A 22,394-nucleotide genomic window follows, 5' to 3' on the forward strand; every position below is an offset into this window, starting at 1 on the left:
TTATGCCCCAAAATTGATTGTTTTAAGGTGCAAACACTCCTAGGCTAAATCCCCAATTAGTTTCCAAGCTTAAGGATGAGTTTAAAGGCGAGTTTGGCATCATTTTAGGGGTTTACGGCCCTAGAGTGTTCTTGGGCCGTAAACTCCTTACTCCTTGCCTTCTTGGACGATTTTTGAGCTATAATGACACGCAATGGGTTGTAAAACAAGCTAGGGTACAAGAACTTACGATTTGGAGGCAGAAACTTGCGGTTTTGAGACGAAATCGGACTTTTATGAGAGAGTATAGAGAGAGGATGAAAAGGGGTGGAATGAAGTCCATTCCCCCTTATATATGGGTTGGAGTTGGAGCTCAGTGGGAATCTACCTGATACTGTCGTTAAACGGGGCTTTTGGTCGCACCCGATTTAGTGGTTGTAATAAAATTTAACTTTTTTTCCCAAATTGATATGGAAAAGTAAAGTAATTGTTTTATTTATTTTATTACGACTTTAACAACATAAAAATATAAATAAATAAATAAAACATTTATTTATTTGGCGACCTCTAATTAACGGAACTTTTATAAAATGGAATATTCTGTTAACGGTAACGGGGTAATGTAATGGAATAAACTTGGGTTGTCACACTTAGATCGTGAGATTTTAATGAATTTAGTCAAGTATATATATGAATGATATGTTGGAATGGCTCAACATAAGAAAATTCTAATATATGGGTCCATTATTTGTGTTCTAAAATTCGATTATGATTACGACATCCCTTTTCATAATCTGAATTATGAGAACTTGGCAAATTGAAATGGAAATATTATAGCAAAAGACTGGTTTAGTCTTTAAGTGAGACATCATGAATCGTGTCCCATATGCTTCGGATATAGGATCGATTACATGTGCTATATTCATCCTTTCTAAAATTTTCCAAATTCCTAGGGCATTAAGAAGGGAAAAGGTCTAGAATTGGATATGACTAAAAGGATTAAGCAATTGTTGTGGACAATCTAAGGTTTACCAAAGATTGGTTGCTCAAGGACAGTTGGAAGTATAAAGTTAACTCTGGAAGGACCATATTCACATAATCTGTAAGGAGGCAACTCTTGTTCAGAAGTGATAGTCAAAATGGAATATGGAAATGTTTCAAAGTTAGAAATTATTCAATTTGTGTAAGATTAGGAAACTTAATGCAAGAGTGATGTTCCCAAGGAGCTGATCTCCTTTGGAATGCTCTGTAATGGTTGTTGTCAAGTCTTTCTGACTTTGTGCATAATCATTACAAGAGGATCAAAGCATATAAGTTTAGAATCTAACATATTTCAGTAAATCGCATGAATTTGGAATTCTTGCATTTGCAGTAAGGATTTGGGACTGTGAAAAGAGGATCATTGGAGTTATGTTCAATTGAGCTAATTCACAAAGTAAAGATCATAGACAAGCATATATGCATTCTTGGTGTACATGACTAGTGTTTAGAAAACATAGTGTACATGCTTGGAGCATGGGACAACTATTGTTTTAAATTCAAGAATAAAGTTGATAGCTGAAACAGTATACAATGAATAATGTGTAATCATATGGTGATGAATAGAAGGTGTTTTATTTATGTTCATAGGTTTTGATACCATATTAGATTCAATTATTCTTGTGTTTCATTTTGCATGTTTTGACTTCCAGAATAAACTAGGTTATTCTTTCGGAATGACTAAGTTATTCAAACCATCCATAGTCGGTCATATGTTGGAAGTAGATATGAATTAAGACTGTCATGGGTTGGCTTGTAGAGGTCTAAGATGTTGGACAAAGGGCTACAACACTCATGAGTGCTCATAAGTTCTGAGTGTTGGATTCAACCCACACTCATTGGAATCACTTCATGGATTTTATCACGAGTGATCATGATACGATAATATCTTATATTCTTCAAACCTAGAGATATGAGTTGTTACTATGAGTTGGTTGTACATTGATTGCACGAAAACGCATTCAATAACTCGATGTTATAAAAAGTGCCCTTGTGTATGATTCAACAAGTAGTAGAACAAGCCATATGAGTCGAAGTTTATCCATTCCTTTTACCTTCGGGATAAAAGTGATATCTGTGGGCGCCTCGATGATTTGGTGATGACAAATGTAAGTGCTCGGCCAGGCCAGGACTGATTTGATTTGTTCAATTAGTCAGTCACCATAAATCGGAAATCGGGAAACAACAAATGGACAGAGAGAATGATTATAATCCATGTCTCAGTCCATATGATATCTAGAATGTAGGAATATATGATTCCTTATCTAATAGACAAGTCATTGACAAAGGTCAGAGTTCGACAGAAGCTTTTGAGAGCAACGATTCCCAGTCGGTTCTTGAAGTCATATGCAATAATAGGTTTAGACTTATCCAAGTGGGAGACTGTTGGATTAATGTCTAAGTCCATAACTATAATTGGTGAGACTTGACCCGACCCGACATGGTCCATGTGACAACCGTCAAATTCGGGTCAAGTCAAAGTCAAATAAAGTCAACAAGTCAAACCGGTTAACCTAACTAACCCTTGTGTACTAGGGCTTACATTAGGTAATTACTATACAAATCGCTATTCTAATGAGAAATCATAAATTGAAAAGTTTGTACATCTAGATTTCCTTAACCTAAAACTATGGTAAGTAACGAACCAAACCAATAAAACGATGTTGTCTACTCACTGGGAGTGTGCAAGATCCTTAAACATGGCTTAATGGAGCTTACGGACCTTGCGTTGCGGAGCCAAGCACTCAAAAAGGTCATAAAAGAAATCTCTCTTAATCATTTTCACTCTATCTCTCTTTATCTAGAAATCTCTCCCATATCTCCCTAAGTATGAGAAATCTCTCCCAAATCTCTCTCTATATGAGGAATCTCTCCAAGTATGTGAAATCTCTCCTAATCTCTCTTTGTATGAGAAATCTCTCCAAGAATGTGGAATCTCTCCCAAATCTCTCTCCGTATGAGAAATCTCTCCTAAGTATGTCAAATCTCTCCCAAATCTCTCTCAAAACCTCTTTTGGTTTTTCGTAATCAATTGGGGCGTCCCGACACTTGACTTGGTGAAAAACCATGCGAAACGGGAAGATATCTTGGAAAATAGCCTCTTAGGGTCGGAGTCCTCTTATAGTGATCAAACCCTCCTTGAACCGGAGTCTCCTTGAGGATCTGCGGTCATCTAGCCGCAGCCAGTAGCCACAACATGCGAGCCGCAATAGGCGAGCCGCAGCCCCGACCGCAGCCAGCGAGCCACAGCAAGCCGACCGTAGCCAGCGAGCCGCAGCAAGCTATCCGCAGCCTCCCCTTCTCCTGACTTCGGACCACAGCGCTTTCTTTCTCTTCGGATCTGCATCAGCAACCGGTGCCTCTCTGATTCTTGGCTGTTGAGGCCGAGACCTCGCCCAGAACTTCGGATTTTCTCACATTGCACCCGGTTTTCGACCACGACTCCATTTTAAACCCGTTTTTAATTATTTTAACGCGGGATTTTCCCCATAAATCATATTTTAACATATAAAACCCTAAATATTCATAATTTAAACATATTTTTAGGGAAATTCATCTTTAAGAATAAAATCTATTAAGTGAGATCTTGAGGTGGAGTGTGGATCTTGCCATAATCTTTGACACAAACAACCACCCCATACCCATTCCATTGACCAGTTATTGTACTCCCCACCACTCCTAGTCACCTCATGGTACTACCCCACTCATTTCCCAGCAACTCACGTCCAAAGGAGTTGGGAAATCCTCTCTCTCACTCTTCACTTCACTCATTTCCCTCATTTCCACCAAGTATCAAACACCACTTTTCTCTCAAATCCTCTCACTCAAATTCGAGACTTAAGGGCTGGTCATCAAGTTTTCTCTCATTTTTGGTACGTTTCATCACCCTCCTTATGCTTATTACACTCCCTTTTGCTCAAATCATGGATTCCTTACACAAACATCATCACATTCATGTTTGATCTTCGAATCTTCAAGTGATCCTTCAAGTGTTCTTGAGTTGAACACTTATCTTCTTCAACACTCATCTACTGAAACCACTAAAGGTGAGTTCATACCCCTACATTTTCATGTTTTCTCAAGTTTTTAGGTGGGGGGATACAAGTTAAAACACCAAGAACATAACTAAACTTTTCTAACAGCTTTCATCAAAAAAGTTGGACTCCATTAACGGACTATTTTGGACAACTTAAACATTTTGGTTTTCAAAAATGTTTTAGGTGCAAGTAGTTCCAGTTCTTAGCTTTAAAATGACTACTTGCACATCTCCATATGATTTTTATATAGTTTATGGTGATTTTTTCAAAACAGCCTATCATTTCAAGAGCAAATCCGGACCAGTCTGTGAATATAGACATTTTAACACACGTTAAAGACTTCCAAAAATCATGATAAAAATTATGAGTAGACTAGACACATTTTAGGAACTCTCAAGATTTACGGATTCAGTTTTCAACCCCGTATGATTTTTCTATGACTTTTCTAAAACAACGCAAAAAGGTTAAAAACTAGTTAACAGCTTATAACTTTCATAACACTTTGTATTATGTTGAGCAAAGTGTATAACAATAAGTTCTAAATATTGAATGTGTTTCCTTGTTAGTTTATCATCATAAACTGAAACTTAGTCATTCATGATAAGATTATTCATTCATTTAGAACAGATATATTAAGCTATAATAAACATAGTTTATGGATTCATAACACTAATGTGTTTTCATAAAAGAGTTCTTATACATTACAAATGTTTTGGATAAACTATAATAGGTATAGTTTATGTATCATTTACTTTTCAAACTTATTTATCAAAGGTTTTCAGTTTAGTTCACGTAAATCTGTTAATGAATAAATTTGTGAGTAATTCGCTTCGAGTTACTTCCAAAGTAACCAAGTCAAAAAGTCCTGTAAATTGTAACTAGAGTCTCTTGTAGGGAGAACGTGATAGTTGTGTATAGATCTATATTGGGTTTGACAAACCCACACCTGATCTGCTTGCAACAGCTAGACCGGCAGGTCTGTGGTGACAAGTGTCATTTAACGGCGACGCCTGAAGAACGTCGTATTACGAGGCCGTCTATGTCAAGTATGGTTATGATAGCTCACATGTGGTATTAACAAATCATAAGGTTTACGGGTTCTAACTTTCAATTAGCGAGTTATGTCGATTTATCTCACAGAAATTACTTTAAGTATGGAAAAATACTTGTACGCTTTCATATCAAAAAGGGTTTTATGACAATTTAAAATCACTTTCTATCTCAATAAGTACGGATATTACTGTAGACTTTCGGTCTTGGTATTTAAGACTACACGTCATTTATTACGGGATGTTTCCCTTAAAACAAAAAGGGTTTATGCCGATTTAAAACCACGGTTATATCATTAAGTATGGAAAATACTTGTTCATTCTTGGTTCTGGGATTTAGGACCACATAACTTTTATAAGGAAAATATAGGATTTTTCTGGGTAACATACAACTCATTACAAAGATCGATTTTCAAACTCTTACTATCAAAAGCTTATGAACTCACCAACCTTTGTGTTGACACTTTTTCAAAACTACTTGTATTCTCAGGAATTTAGTGAAACACACTACTAGAAAACAGACCTTTAATGACACGCTTTTTACGACACGCTCTGATTAATGATACGCAAAAGGGTGCGCCCTATAAATAATGTCAGATCTTTAGAAATCTTAAGGATTTAGGTCGCGCATTTTTGCGTGCCCTACAATTAGTGTTCAACAAAAAAAATTACAAACACGGAGGGCGCTTATCTTAAACGTGCGTCGTCTACAGATGTCGCTTTATAATTTTTTACTTAAACACGGGTTTTTAAAGGGGGAAATGAAATCCTTAAAATTTATAAAATTTTGAAGTACCCCGCTTTCCACTCTCTTCTTCTGTAGATCTCCCTTCATTCTCTCCCTCCATTCTCTCTGCAAACCCTAAGGCATTCCATTGCCACCACCATTGAACCCTAAATATATTGGAGATAAACCACCCTGATTAAGGGAAAAATATCATATCGAGGGTTAATCTCAATATTGCCGACAATAACTTTTTGGAGTCTAAAATCCCTAATGTCGGGTCGAAGTATGGATTATGTACAATCAGAGCTTGATGCTACGGTAACATAAATTACTCGTCGCAACCAAACCTTCGACTTTAACCCACTTCCACACAACATTCGGGAACCCTAAATTGGACCCAATGTATACGCCCGGTTGAATCTCCTCACTAATCCCCTTTTACCTCTCTCTTCGATCTTTCCATAGTTCTTAAATCTCTACGAACATACAAATCTCTTTAACACCCGTTTTAAATTTCTTGTTTTTGTTTATAATCATCAATTTGAATCAACACAGACGTCGACAACAAGCTGTTTTGCATTACAAGCTTGCGATTGACTCTAGATATTCGTAAGGTTGATTTTTTGTTTCCAGTGAATTGGCTAGTGTTTTTGCTTTTATTGGTTATTGTTGATTATAAGTATTTCTCTTAGGTTCGTTTGTAGATTCATGAAAATTCCAGGTTTAAGGCTTTAAGCTAATATCTATTTTTTTTCTTTTAACAGGAGGATGCTTTTGATGCTATGATGAATCAAGGAGTTACGGACACCATAACCACCCTGGACCCGAATTCACTTGAGGTAGGCATTAAGACACCTGCATAAACAATGCTTTAGCATGTTTATATAACACTAATCGATGCCTATGGATGATATTTAAATTCTTTTGCTAGTCATTCATTGGTTTTTAATAATGGTGCATTTCAACTAAAACCATTTTTGATTGTTTCGATTTTTAAGCATCACGTTGTTGATTCAAGCCATGGACAAGCACAATCATATTATGCCTCATCTTCCGCCCCTGAATCTGCATCATGGACCATGTATGAAGCTGTTAGCGATTCCACAGGGAACAATTATATTTAAATTCTTTTGCTAGTCATTTATTGGTTTGTTCCTTCTGTTGTGATTTAACATTTGGTTGGATTCGGCACATTTTCTCAGTTTGGTGATGATTATGCAAGCAATATGAGATGTGGGGCAACCGACTTGCCTATGTCATATCCCAACAACAATATTCAGTGATACCCAACGAATTCATATTGAAATTTGAAAAAAAGTTTCACCATGCATACCAAGTGTTCGATAAAATGCTTGAACCAGGACAATCCAATCCTTAAAGAGCAATAACATCCGGTCCTTAAAGGGAGATAATAGGGCAACATGGGAGATATTTGACCTGATCAAGGTTGTTGATTTTCTCATATAACAACAGTTCGTATTGACACATTGATAATGATTTGTTTTATCAGACAACTTGATACTTATGTAAGTTCTTTCTTCCTATGCATCTGTATGTTTCTTTGACCTTTAACTATTTATCTTGTGACAAAATTCTACAGGTTCCTATGGAGGTCTTAAAGTAAGAATACAATAGTCGATAGCTTTTCTTTTAAAGTAAGAATACCATGTTCTTGGAAGTTTTTTTTTTTTTGTGAAGCTGCCAACCCTTTCCAAAACTTTGGAAGGGGTAATCAGTAAGGAAAAGTTCAAAAAAATCTAGAGCTTATAGTCTTGATAAAAGCTATCTAATATTTTCATCATCATAATATTTATTTTCCTGCAACTTCATGTTCGTCAATTCATATGTTTTTTTTTTCCAGTAACTTCCACTTCCTTCATGGGTCTGTAATAATACTGATGGACTCTGCTATTTTGTTGTATGGTGTAGTACCTTGGTTCTCAAAGGTGGGCAGTTTAGTCTTTCCCATAAATTTCAATTATGTAACAAGTTTTTAGATCTGTTCTGACTGTTCTGATTTTGCAATCAGCCACTAGAGAACAATTCAGTTCATTCTTTTTTCAAGAAGAATCTGTTGAATTAGGGGAAAGGAATGGGATTAGGAAGAGGAACATTAATTGCTTGCTCATGCTATCAAATGTATCTACTGTTACCTGCCACTAGCAATAGGTAATATTGTAAGCTTGCTCATGCTATTAAATGTACTTGAACTTCCAGTTGCCCCATCTGTGCATTCGTAGTCATCAGTTGTTCCTTTAAGCAAATACTCCACTTCCTCTTCATTCGAAGTACTTTGCACCCACGGATGCTTTTGTGTCAATGATGCCAATATTCCTTCCAGCTCCATAGCTACTTCCTTCATGGTAGGCCTTTCATCTCCTTGAACATGTAAGCATCTTGTTGCAAGTGTTGAGACTTTGATAATCTCGTTATGATCATAATTTTTCTGCAGCTATTCAACAAGAATTTGGAAGAGTCGTCCCTATTTTAAAAGAATTTTCCACCAACTGCCCCACTATTCTCTCTCTCTCTCTCTCTCTCTCACACACACACACACAAGAAAAACCCACCTTCACCTCCCCTACCCCCACTCTCGATCTTCTTCCCAGTTCACCTTTAACTTAAAGTACACACACATACACACAATTAAATACGTTTCCGTTTAACCCTTTCTCTATTCCCAGCGAAAAGTGAGGAGTCAGGAGTCAGGAGTCAGGAGTGAGCAGATGCTTTTACAAGCAATGCTTTACAATATTGAAGGAAATTTGGATAAAGTGAAACATGAGCTACAGAAGGCGAAATTAATGCTTAATGAAACATTTACGACTTTGCCACTTGAACCTGCACTTTCAACAGTTCCTTTGGATTACAAAAATAACACCATTCCGTTAAAGAGGTGCTGTTTAGAATTTTGCATGTATATATGACTATATGTACTTCATACAAGTTTACATGATACTCTTCAATAAAATTGTAAATGTGGTGCAAGGGTAGTTCTAAATATTTGCATCTGGTTTCAGGGGTTACTCAAGGAAAATGCAAATGGTAGCAAATATTGGGCATATGGAGGTGACTTTGGAGATACACCAAATGACGTAAATTTCTACTTAACTGGTCTCATATGGCCTGATCGGACTCCTCATCTTGCTCTAAATGGTGATTACTACAATTTTTTTGCTTAGTATTTAGGTTTTTGTTTAGTTATTTCCAACAAAAATGTTCTCATGATGAATCTTTTGGTAGAGACAATGTATAAGAATTACTTCATTGAGTTAATTATGATGCGATCCTTTGTTTATTTGTTTTCAGAGGTCATGTATTGCTATCAACCAATTAAAATTTCGTTCACCAATGGTGTAATTAAGGTATCAATATCATCACTCTTACTTATTTGTCTATATCATTTTCATGAAAATGTTTATGTTGCGCATTATATATTCATATGTCAAGTTGTGCTTTCTATATAGCAAATGTTAACCTTGGTCTTTGCGTTTTTTGTTCATAGATTACAAACACCAATTTCTTTCAAACAATAGAAGATCTAGAGTTTAATTGGGTGATTGAAGGTGATGGATGTAAACTTGATTCTGGAACTCCCAGTCTACCAACATTAGAGTTTAATTGGGTGATTGAAGGTGATTTTGGTTCTTGAAACGAGACTCAAGCAAAAGTAAACACACACAGAGTTATTGGCACATAGTAAGCTAGATGATGCAATTGTATATAAATGAGTTCATTTTTTTATAACATTTACTCACTTTTGGAATAATTATTTGTATTTGACATATTAGTGAAATGAATTATCTTTGTTATTTATAGTATTTTATTTTGTATTATGAGATTTTTAATGTATTATTTAATTTGAAAATTTGTAAATCTATAAATAATATTTTTTTTAAAACATTTAAAATTATGATACGCAAAAATGTGTGTCATCTTCATTTATGACATGGCCTTTCTTGACAGGGGCTTTCATGATACGCATTGTGTGTCATTAACACGCGTGTCGTAAGGTTACGACACGCGAATGCGTGTCGTCTTCCTTTATGACAGGGCCTTCCTCGATACGCATTGTGTGTCATAAACGTGCGTCGTAATTGCGCGTCGTAAATGAGTGTCGTAAATGCGCGTCGTCTCTCTTTATGACAGGGCCTTCCTTGACGCGCATTTGCGCGTCGTCTGAGCCTTTTACGACGCGCAATGAGCGTCGTAAAAGGCTGTTTTTCTAGTAGTGACAGGAAATCGACAACGTTTTGAGGATGGGACGATAAATCGTTAGACAGTTCATTTTGTCATCATAATGTAATTGATTTGAATCATGTAAACATATACTTTAGTGTAACTTTTTCAATTATATTTATGATGGTTGTATTTACTTTGAGCACTATTATACATGTTGTTGTGATACTATACATGAAGTCCTCTACCCCCGGACGTTTCCGCCATCCTTGGTTTAGGGGTGTGACAGTCCATTTGGGTTGCATGGCATCATGCATTTGGATAGACTATAATGAGAGAAATAACACTTAAGGTTTGTTAATATATTATAAGTTCTAATATATATATTAATAAGATTATTTAATTAGTATTGATCAAGAATTAATGTAGGATTAATTAAGTGATCAAAAGAAGACTAATTAAATATATGGGTTAATTGTGTAAATCATCCATACTTATATCGTGGCCTAATGCTCCATGGATTGTCAAGTTGGGCTAAAACCCGTAAGATGCTCCATGGTGTATTTGTACCCATGGATCATGGAAATGAAAGGCCATGACAATTAGGGTTTACATGGTGTAACCCTAACTATATAATGATCTTATTCTTGGAGAAAATCGGCCACTATGAGTAATAGAAAGTGCTAGCCGATTTTATGAAGTGTGGATTTCTCTCTAATCTATTCCAAGTGTATTTGGTGTTGTGTGAACCATTTGAGGTGTCACACTTGGGGCACTAGGCACTCAAGCTTCATGAAGACATTCTACATCAAAGAGGTATGTAATTCTAACTTGATATAGTCATATGAATCAATTTTATTATGTTAGTTAGGATGAATACCTTGGAAAGATCATATTTGCATGTATAATAGAGAAAACATAGATCCAAGGTATTTAAGGTTGCATGTACACTTAGGAGTGTTAGAATGCTCAAAACCCAACAACATGTTTATCTGTTATGTGTATGTCGACATGTTATGGTTGATTGGGTTGAGGTGGTCCTGCTTTGTGCTGAAGGCCAAGATACCCGGGGCGGTCCGGATAGACTGTAGGCCCTGCAAGGCGGTCCATCCAGGTCAGCTAAGCACTTGCTGAATCCCAACAGCTAAGCACTTTCGATTACTCATCGATCTCCCGGAGAATTCTCCAATTCTCCCCTACTTGGGCACTAACTATCAACCACCGGTCGCCATCACCGACCTCCCAGAACAACTCTTCCACAAAGAAAACACTTACACACGGACTGCTTCCCACAAGCATAAACAACCTCAACGAGATCTCACATCAACACTGATCAACCTGCTCGAAAGAAACTCAATCTACATCTAACCACTCCTCAGAAAGCAGATGCTACCCGGCCTGCAACCCAATGCCGGGTTTCCACTAATAATCCTCATGAATGATAACCAACGGAATTCCCAAAACAATAACCCATAACCAAAACCACAACCCGCAAAAAGACGAATACCACATCGAAAACCAAGAAAATACCAACTCATAAACATTACACCACAATAATCACAAGATAACAAGACATCAAGGAAAGAAACATACCCGCAGCTGCATCCGACACTGCTCTGACCTCCTCTGCTGCAAGCTGGTAAGCACGACCCTGAGCCCTTGGGGGCTCCGCTCCACCCTGACCTCCACCTGTGATCCTCAAAGTGGTCGGTGCTGGAGCCTGCACCGGTCCTGCAACAAGCTGTGGACAGTTGATCCTCAAATGCCCAACCTGATGACACTGATAGCAAATCCTCAAATCCCGAACTGGCACTGCCTGCCGACAATCCCTCGCATAGTTCCCCTCCTTTCCGCACTTGCGGCATGCACCACCGGACCTACAAACTCCGGTGTGACCCCTCCCACACTTCCCACAAGTGTGGCTGCTCAGATCCCCCACTCTAACATCAACGGTCTTGGACCGTTTCGGCGCCGGCTGCGACTGCACCGGAGCCTGCCTCAGCTCATGCAACTGCAACTCAATCTCTAACTCACACCGCCTAGCGTCCTCCTGCAACTCCAACAAGGTCTCGCACCTCTGTGCAGACACAAACTGTCTGATGTCCCTCTTGAGAATGCTCAGATATCGAGACATCTGAGCCTGCTCCGAAGCGAACTCTGGGCAAAACATCGCCCTCTCATTGAACATCCTGGTGATCTCATTCACCGACTCCGAACCCTGCTTCAGCTCAAGGAACTCCTGAGCCAATCTCTCCCTCTCAACTTGCGGAACATAACGGGTGCTGAACATTTCTCTGAACTGATCCCACGAAACCGCAGCCCTCTGCGCATCCGAATATGACCCCGTGGTCAATCTCCACCAATCCTTCGCCCCGAGCCTCAACAGGTTCAGAGCAGACCTCACCCTCTGATCAGCAGGGCATGAACACGTGAAGAAACACCCCTCCACGTCTGATAACCACCTCATAGCAACAATCAGGTCCTGAACTCCATCGAATGTGGGAGGCTTCGTATTATCGAAGTCCCGATACTGAAAACCCCGACTAGCTCCTCCCCCTGCCGCTGCTACAGTCGCTGTAGCCGCCGCGGCAGCCATCTCAGTGAGAGCTGCATAGCGCTCATCAAAATACTCAACCATGGCGGTCTTAATCGACCCAAACAGCTCTGGCAACTCAGCCCGGAACAACTCAGCAATCTCATCACGCAGGATCTCACGAATCCTCGCATCCAACTCGCTCGTGCTCATCTGACCGATAACCTCGGGCGGCACCGATCCGCCCGGAACTCTCTCTCCAGCTACCGATCCTGATTCAGATCCACTCTCATCATGCCTCGGAATCTCCATACTGAAAAACACCACACAAAATCTCAGACTCATCCCACCATCCTGGGATCCAACTCCCTCAACCCCACCCAAGAGATCATGGTTTCCCTGATACGCGTATGGGTCCTGTGCTTTCAGTAGTACGGGCCCATACTACCTTCCACACCTACCCATATTTGTATGAAGTACTACCACAACGCCCTAGAGAAACATGCATAGCAATGCTCAACCCTCACCACTAGAGGAACACTGAAAATATCTCATAAGGAACCCTAGGCTACAGGCATCACAAATCAGGCAACATATCATGAAATCCTGAAGATCCCTAGCCTATCACTAGCATGTTGTTCTATCAAAGCTCAAAAACAAATAACATGCATGGTATTTTGGGGTTACTTACTGGCTCCGGCTGATCGTACCTCCGCGTCCTCCTTTACTCATTTTGAAAACCAATTTAAATACTCTTTTGAAAACTCTCCTCGATTTGAGACTGGAGTCACACAAATGTTTCTCCAATTCACTCAAACCAAGGCTCTGATACCAACTTGTAACGACCGAAAAATACAAGCGATTTTAACTTTTCAAAAACATCTCAATTTTCATTAGATCTTTACAAAAAGGTTTTCAATACAAAACATTTAACGTGTTCCCAGAATCCCAATACTACAAAATCATGAGGAGCGGTACGATCACGCCTTCGCCTTGCCACAGTCTCCTGAAGAACCTGAAAAACATGAAACCACAACTGTAAGCCCGAAAGCTTAGTGAGATTTCCCCAAAATACCAACCACAAATACCATACACGCATAACATGCCATAACATATCCGATCACAGAACAGCCATGCACTTCGGGTCTACTGTGTGACTGGTCTGCCGCACCGGCCTACAGTCCACCTGGTCCACCCTCTGAGTCTATCCACATACATCGAGTCTACAGTGTGATTGGTCCGCCCGGTCCCGGGCCTTCAATCCACCTGGTCCACTCTCTGAGTCTACAGTATGACTGGTCCGCCCGCACCGGGCCTTCAGTCTATCTGGTCCACTCTCCGAGCCTTCGGCACGTCTGGTCCTCCCTTTCGGGGCCTACAGCCTATCCGGACCGCTCACTGGGCCTTCGGGACAACCGGTCCGCCCTGGGTATCTTGGCCTACAGCACGCAGCAGGACCCGCCTCAACCCAACTCCAGTCCAAACAACCATTTGCACATATACATACAATCATATAGCAGTTCACAGTCAACAAGCAGATCAAACAGATCACATAGCATATCATCATCCTAACCAGGATACCGACCTAACAGGTCACTAGCATAGCATCACCCTATCTCTCAGGATACCGATCTTAAACAGGTCTCTATATACCATCCTAGCTCTCAGGATGCAAACATAACATAGCAACAACATAACAACAACTACCCGGATCTCAATCCATTAAGGGCCGGCCTTGGTGCCTTAGACCCTGTTGATATAGTGAGGATAACTCACCTCGAAACCACCGACTGAACAGATAACCCAAGCTGCTCCGATCACTGATACGATCTCCACCACTGACCAACCACCAATGCACTGAACTCAAAACAATAATCAACAATTACCACAATGCCCCTGGAAACCACTGGTTAACCCTTGGTCAAGGACAAGGTCAAAGTCAACCCCTGACTGACTCTACTCGCCGAGTCAACCCGATGACTCGCCGAGTCCCCATACTCAGAACTTTCCTCAATCCGCGACCTAACTCGCCGAGTCACCCCGAGACTCGTCGAGTTCAACAACTCTGAGCCCACTCGCACACAACTCACCGAGTCATCCCTTGACTCGCCGATTCTCGACTCAACCAGAAAAGATTGGGACTCTTCAACAAGACTCGTCGAGCCCAAGAACAGACTCGCCGAGTCTAAGGCTATCTTCAACCTACTCGCCGAGTTGTTCATACAACTCGCCGAGTTCCAAGCCATCTTCAAGCAACTCGTCGAGTACACCCATGTGACTCGCCGAGTACCACTGATCTGAATCCATTCAGAAGCACTCCAGGCCATGCAATTGATACAGAACATAGATCTAGCCTCCTACAACCCATCCATCACGTAAAGTGGCAAACTTTACGTGAATCCAAAGAGATCTAGGCCATTTGCACATTGGGCTAGGGTTTGGGACATGATGGCTCCGCTAAACACTCCAACATAGGGACTTTCATGCTCTCTGATCCTTCTCCATTCCAGATCTGAGGTAGCAACCTCAGATCAAACCTCTAGGCTCTAATTACATCCAAAGACAAGCTTCCCTCAAACCCCAAAATGAAGAAACAACATAACAACAACCCAAGAACGAGATATTACCTCCAAAGAACGTCCCAACTGCAATGAAGTTCGAATCCAAGCAAAGCCCCTTGCTTTAAGCCTCTCCTTCTCTAGAATCTCTTCCACAATCACCTCTCCAAGCTCCAATTTGCTCAACAATGGAGCTTCTCCACGATTTTAGGGTTTCTGGGACTCAAGGGGGAATAAAGAGGCTGAGAGAGGGCTGTCATGTTCTTTATATAGGGCTCAACCCCGAGAATTAGGGTTTTCCTCCACTCAGCGCCTACTCGCCGAGTCCATCTTAGTGACTCGCCGAGTCGGCTACTTAACACGCGACCCAGTCGCGACTCTACTCGCCGAGTCCACCCATGGACTCGCCGAGTCACTCTTTCCCAATTTATTCTTTTAGCCCTTCTACTCTACTCTTGATATTTCGGAATGTTACAGCAGGAATGCGATGGTGTAACCGTACACATCCTTCGGTTTTATGGTCTTGTGATTTTGGGATACTCTGATATTGATAAACACTTTGGAAACAATGATTTTGTAAACATTTTATGATTATGGGTTGTTTTGAAAAGTATAAAATTATTGTGATTTTTGAGCTGTTACACCGACAAGACTCACAGTTGTTTTTCATTGAATCAATGGCGGCGATGCGTTGAATTCAAATTCGTCGGTGAATTAAATGTTTTGATTTCAATGAGGTTAAAATCGAGTTAACTGAGATGATGACATTTGAAAAAAAAACGACGTTAATTGACACTGAACATTAATAAGTTTTAGTTTTATGAAAATACCCCCTTAAGTTTGGTGTATTTTTACAATCAACTGAAAGGTCTTATGCCCAAGAGTCATTATAGAATGATATTACTAGATAATATATGATCCTAAAGGGTCACACTAATAACAACTTGATGCAATTATATTTTTTATAATTATTTGATCCTTGATAAATAAATATAATTCTTGTAACTAATTGGAAATTATTTATTTCATGGAAATATTAATTTTCAATGTTAAATATCATAACACATCATAATATATATCATAAGGTATAATTTATTATGTTGTGTACAACTTTTCGGTCTAAATAGTCTTTTGTCTTTTAGCTAAAATGATAAAGGTTTATAAGTTATAAAGATTGAAAGATTTTTTTATAAAAATCCTTCCATCTTTTTTATCTAAAACCAAAACATGGAGAGGGGACAAGAAAAGTTCTTATTTTGTTTATCTTAATGAAAGGAACATGCTTTAGAAACATGTGTTCTTTTATTGATTAAAGCATGAGACAAAAGGGCAGTAATACATGAAAGATATAAGTCAAATACAAATGTTATGAGGCATATACTTCTTTGTTTTTGGGTTGTCATTTTTCTCCCTTTCTTGAGAAAAAGTCGTAGGTAAGAGGGCAAGGGAAAGAGTGCATGCTTGACTTGTTTATTACTTGTTCCATACCCTTTTACTTGTAGCCTTTTGCTACTAGAAGTAAGGTTCATAAAGTGGATTAACTCAATGTACAAATACTACTTTTAAATTGGTTAAAAGACTTGCATCTTTCTCCATTCATACTAGATGAATTTCAATTTTATGCCTCTCATATTTCTCTCTTTTCTTCCATTTAAATGGTTAAGTCTTTAGCATTATAAGTTATGATACTTGCAAAATCTCTTTAAGTTAAAACTTGGGTTTTAACTTAAAGCTGAAGTGTGTTCTTCTATTACATGAATATCCAAGACTAGCATCTTATCAAGTTGACAACTTGTTGGTGGATATTTCTTGAGAGCTTCTTCTTTGGAGCTTCAAATCCATCTTCGTCAACTTCGAACCTCCCATGAGGATCAAATTCTTCAAAGATTGTTATGTTTTCTCTTCTTTGGTTGTTTTAATCTTTCTAACTCTTGCAAAATGATCTTTGGTGGGAATAAAACTAGTTTTATTTTGTTCAAATCTTACGTCTTCCATGACATTATTTATGTTTTTCTTGAAACAATTTTTGAATAAAAACCCAACATCAGCTACAACTATGTTTTTATTTACACTTTACAACCTAAATCTAGCCCTTTTTTTATCCAACCATCTATAATGGTTCCTTGATCCATATTGGTTCTTTATTGAACATCTCCTTTTATATATATATATATATATATATATATATATATATATATATATATATAAGGTTAGGTTATAATGTGGATGATATATATTGTGTGGATGTATGGATGAATGTGAACCCATCATTTTAGTAATTTTAAGAAAATGATTTGTTTATGTTATTAAATTAAATAAAAATAAAATAATATCATTTAATTAAAAGAATGGTAAAATTTTACATTTACATTATCTTAAAATTAGGAAACACAAGTTTAAAAAAGGAAATTTTCAGATTTAAAGTGATATTTGATTATCTTAATTTTCAATTCTGAATTTTTTTAATTCAGTTAATTTTATTTCTAACGTAATTTTTAATCATAACCGATTTTATTCTATCAGAATGATATTATGTTAGAAAGAATATCATATCATTCTTCAAACGAAATAACAATATTTTTTTATTGAATGAACACCTCGAAGAATAACAAATTTTTTGATACAAGTTAATTTTTTTTATCACATTCTAAAAAAATAAAAAGTTTTAATATATTGTTCTATAATAGTGAACCAGTCACTAATTACAAACACACACTGTTTGAAAATTATTCTACCTAAATATTCTAATTTTTACAATTATAGTACATTTGAATCTACCATATAACTATTTTAGAACAGGGTTAAAAAACGAAAGAAATCATAATACTATCAAAATAATTTTAGAATATATTCTTTCATAATGCATTTTGAATGAATAAATATGGTCAATTCTAAAAGAATATGTTGATGATACATTCAAAAAGAACAAATCTGGTCCTCTTCATGCACCTTTATCTTTACTGTCTTCAGACCCTTGATATAACATAACATTCTATAAGCATAACCGTCATGAAATCGAATTCTATCAAAATAAGAGATATTCCAAGAGAAAAATATATGCTAGATAATAATAAGAGGCACTCCATAAGAAACATATATGTTATTAAATCCAAGGAAAACATCTATGATAAAAAAAAAGTCAACTTTCAAAAAATTGATGATATAGTATTTTGATTCAAGATTCCATTATGACATAATTGGAATTTGAGATTCCATTTTGGACAGAATTGCTCACGAAGCTAGATAGATGGGTAAAAATGCATATGCATATATAGTTTAGAGTCATTGCTAATATTATTTAAATTATAAGGGTTATGATTACATTTACTTTATGCTTAAAGTAATAAAGTTACATATGAAATTCACTGTGAAGAAAACTCAAACAAATAAAATATGAAATTCAATCTGGTTTGGTCAAATTGGTAAAAGTAATACATAGTAGCGCGTAGATGAAAAGGAATCAAAGATATATTTGTCCCTAAAACCATCTCCAACCCACTTTTATTTTTCCCCTAAAAATGGAGTAAAAAATAGGATAAATAGTGTTTTATCTCCAACCATACTCCATTTTTTTACTTCATTTTTACTCCCAAAAAATATATTCCATTCTTCCAACTTATATAAATTGTCAAATACACCCATTCTATTAATTTGTTTTTAACAAATATATAATCTATATTTTTTTCATTACAATAATATTAAATAAATAAAATTATATTTGTAATACGTAATTATAGGCTTTTGTAAAATACATTATTGTATTTTAAATTTCAATATGTATTTAAATTTTAATATGAATTTTATAAACAAAAAAAATTATATTTATAATTAATTAATATAATTTAATATATAACACAATATTATAAGTATTAAATATTACATTTAAATAATAATTAGTAGATAAAAAAACCATAAATGTATAAATATATAAAACGATGGACTAAAACCGACAACTTAAAGTTCATCCCCATTTCGGGGGAAAGTGAAGGAATAAATGGGGTAGGGTTGGAGAGGAATGAGAGAAAAGAAATAGGAGAAATAATAGAGAATGTGAGTGAATTGGAGATGTTCTAACAAAATTCAATCGTCTCAATAAGCAGTACTTTTGTCTAAATGCAAATTGACTATATCAATTAATAAATCTAATATATTATAATATAACATCAATTAAATTAGACAAAACTACAACAAATGGTCCCTATAGTTTACCAAAGGTCACAAACTCAGTCATTTCTAATTTTTTTTATATATAAATGGTCATTGTGTTTTGCAAAAGTTGCACAGATGGGCATTTTTATTAATTATGTCCATATTCAGTCATTAGCCTATATCACGCGCGTCTCACGTGGGAGTATTTTGGTCTTTTTACTTTTGCTACTCATCTAATGTTACACTTATCGTAATCTACGTAATTAAGCATCCCTAACCTATCTACATCAAATATCCTCTAAGAAACCCCTTCGGATAACTCTTCCATGATCGCCCTCTACGCAAAGGATCAAATCCCCAATTCTTGCCATTTCGATTCCAAAATTTGGATGTACAAGCAAAAAATGATACTCAGTATGTGGAATTTACGTGGTCCTTACTAAATTAAACCGGACATTGAACAAGATTGTAGTAAGTTTTTGAATTTTTTGTTTGCAAAGTTTCTTTGGTTTGTATAATGAGCATTGTTGATGTTTTCTTTTTTTCAGATGGTTCTACCGATTTCTTTACTTTAAAGATATATCATGGTGGATTTTTTTACCAAGTATCCAGGTAGAAAGTACATCGAAGGAAGGTTGGCTTTCTACGTCTTTTGTTGACACTGATCTTTTTAGTATTCATGATCTAAACGACATGATTCGTAAGTTAGGGTATGCTAAGGATGTCACAATGTACTACCATTTCAGAATTCCTAATATAGACTTAGAATTCGGATTGAAGCCTCTATGAAATGATCTAAACATTATTTCTATGACTTAATATGTCACCAAGTACAGAGAGCTTAGTGTGTATGTTGAACATGGTCAAACTAGAGTCCACACATACTTCATGTCCCCAACCAAAGTTGTTATTCAACAAATGGATGATGATCCTTCTCCTGAACTCATTAGGATTAGGCTTAAGAAGAAGGAAGTTGGTTCTTGTAGCAACAAATTGTACATGAATGTCCTACCTAAATAGTCGTATGTTCAGAAACAAGTAAAAGATGAGTTGTATGATTATTCTATGTCCCTAGTTCCTTTTGAGCCATCTCAAGTAACTCAATGTAGTATGGCGCACGAAGAACATGAGGTTAATGATTTGTATGTCCCTGAAGCAAAAGAAGTTGATGCTATGGAAGATGTTAGAGTTCATTTTAGGTGCCTTGACCAAAGAGAGAATATATATATATATATATATATATATATATATATGATTTTTATCCTTTCGGTGATAGTGGATATGAAAATATGGGTGAGTATGAAGAAGATGTTGCAGAAGATGAAGAAGATGGTTAACAAGAAGAGGAAACATATAAGGATAATGGTGATTATACTCTAGACCCAAAAGAACTTGTAGATGACTAAAATGTAGATACGAGGGAATTTAATAGTGTTGTGGATGAGGTTGAATGGTTTGGACGAGCACCATAAATAAAATTAGATTTAAACCAAGATGAGGATGAATTAAATGTTATTAATAATGATGAGTTTGAAAGTGCAAGTTTTGAAGAGGACTCTAGGAAGAGGATGTTGAGAATTTTTAAAACGAAAGTGCCTTGTTCATCTGGAGTAGTTCATGATAGACCATTTTATGTGGGTCAATCTTTTAAAACAAATAAATATGTGCAAGGTCAGATAAAGATGTTATCAATCCATAGTAGGAGATCCCTACGCATGGCAAAAAATGAGAAACTGAGAGTAAGAGTGAAGTGTAAGGGGGTGGTTCCAGATTCAAGTGGTGGGCCCTCTACAGTTAGTAAAGTCACATCCATGGGCAAACAAATAATTACCAAAAAGGATTCTTGTCCTTTTGTAATTCAGATTTCTAGGTCTACTAAAGAGGAGCTTTGGTTGGTGAAAACAGCCATTGATGAGCAATTATGCTTACAAAAAATAAAAGTGAAGGCATGTACATCTAGATTCTTGGCAACCACTATTCCTTAGAATCCCAGTTTCAGCCCTACATGAGGAACTTCAAATGGATTTGGAATTAAGCTTGTCTAAAATGAAGGTGTTCAGAGATAAATCTATTGCAAAAGATCAGTTGTATGGTGAATTTGAAAAGCAATATAGTTCTTCGAGAGATTACTGTTTGGAGTTACAAACCAACAACCCAGGAACAAGAATGAAGTTAAAAGTGTGTCATGAACCAAATCCTTAAGTTCAAACTCGAATATTCAAGAGAATATATATATATATATATATATATATACATATATATATACATATATATATATATCTTGGAGCACTTAACGTGGGTTTCAAAGCTGGACAAAGGGAATTACTAAGACTAGAATGGTGTTTTTTGAAAGGACACTTGCGAGGGAAAATACTAACAGCTGTGGGTCTTGATTTCAATAATGGAATCTACCCAATAGCTTATGTTGATGTAGAAGCTGAGTCAAAAGATTCATGGACTTGGTTCTTGGAGTGTCGTTGTGATGATTTGGAGTTGGACGCATCATGTAACTTTACTTTTGTATATGACAGACAAAAGGTATGAAATAATTTGTTTGTTGGTTGTGATTGTTTGGTTTCTACTAACTTTATTATAATTAAATATGTGTGGATTAATACTTGTCATAGAAAAAGTGTACTGAAATGCAGAACATAGATGGTGTTTGAGACACATACATGAAAACATGAAGCTGCAATGGAGGGGTGGAGAGGTTAAAGATCACTTGTGGAACTGTGCTACAATAACAATCATTATCCACTTTAAAAAGGCAATGAAAGATTTGAAGAATTTGAATTTGGATGCATATGAATGGCTAAGAAAAGTTCTTGTGGTTCATTGGGCTTGGTCCCATTTCTCTGGTAAGTTATTTTAAACATTGTGTCATAGCCAACATTGTTTGTCATTATTTTATTCTTATTTATATGTCACAATTAGAGCACATTCAGGTTGTTTGCTAGATAACATGTGTGAAGTTTTCAACTCTAAGCTAGAACATGGTAGGGATAAACCTATCATTACTTGTTTGGAGTACATTAGGGTACATTTAATGAAGAGACATTGCATTGCCCAAAAAAAACTGATAAATGCATAAGTGCATTGACCCCCACTTCAACAACTATCCTTGACAAAATTAAAAAAAAAAAG

At 36.9% G+C, this 22,394-nt stretch overlaps 1 long non-coding RNA gene across 1 annotated transcript; it reads left to right on the forward strand.

The window, feature by feature from the left end:
* The first annotated feature begins 8,555 nt into the window (after positions 1-8,555).
* Positions 8,556-9,475, forward strand: LOC145100557 (uncharacterized). Its single transcript, XR_013705124.1, has 3 exons — positions 8,556-8,727; positions 8,852-9,196; positions 9,337-9,475. It is a non-coding gene; the product is annotated as an uncharacterized LOC145100557 (long non-coding RNA).
* The last annotated feature ends 12,919 nt before the right edge of the window (positions 9,476-22,394 follow it).

This window comes from Lactuca serriola, chromosome 4, assembly GCF_051521515.1.
Source record: "Lactuca serriola cultivar US96UC23 chromosome 4, Lser_US96UC23_V15, whole genome shotgun sequence".
Taxonomy (NCBI): domain Eukaryota; kingdom Viridiplantae; phylum Streptophyta; class Magnoliopsida; order Asterales; family Asteraceae; genus Lactuca; species Lactuca serriola.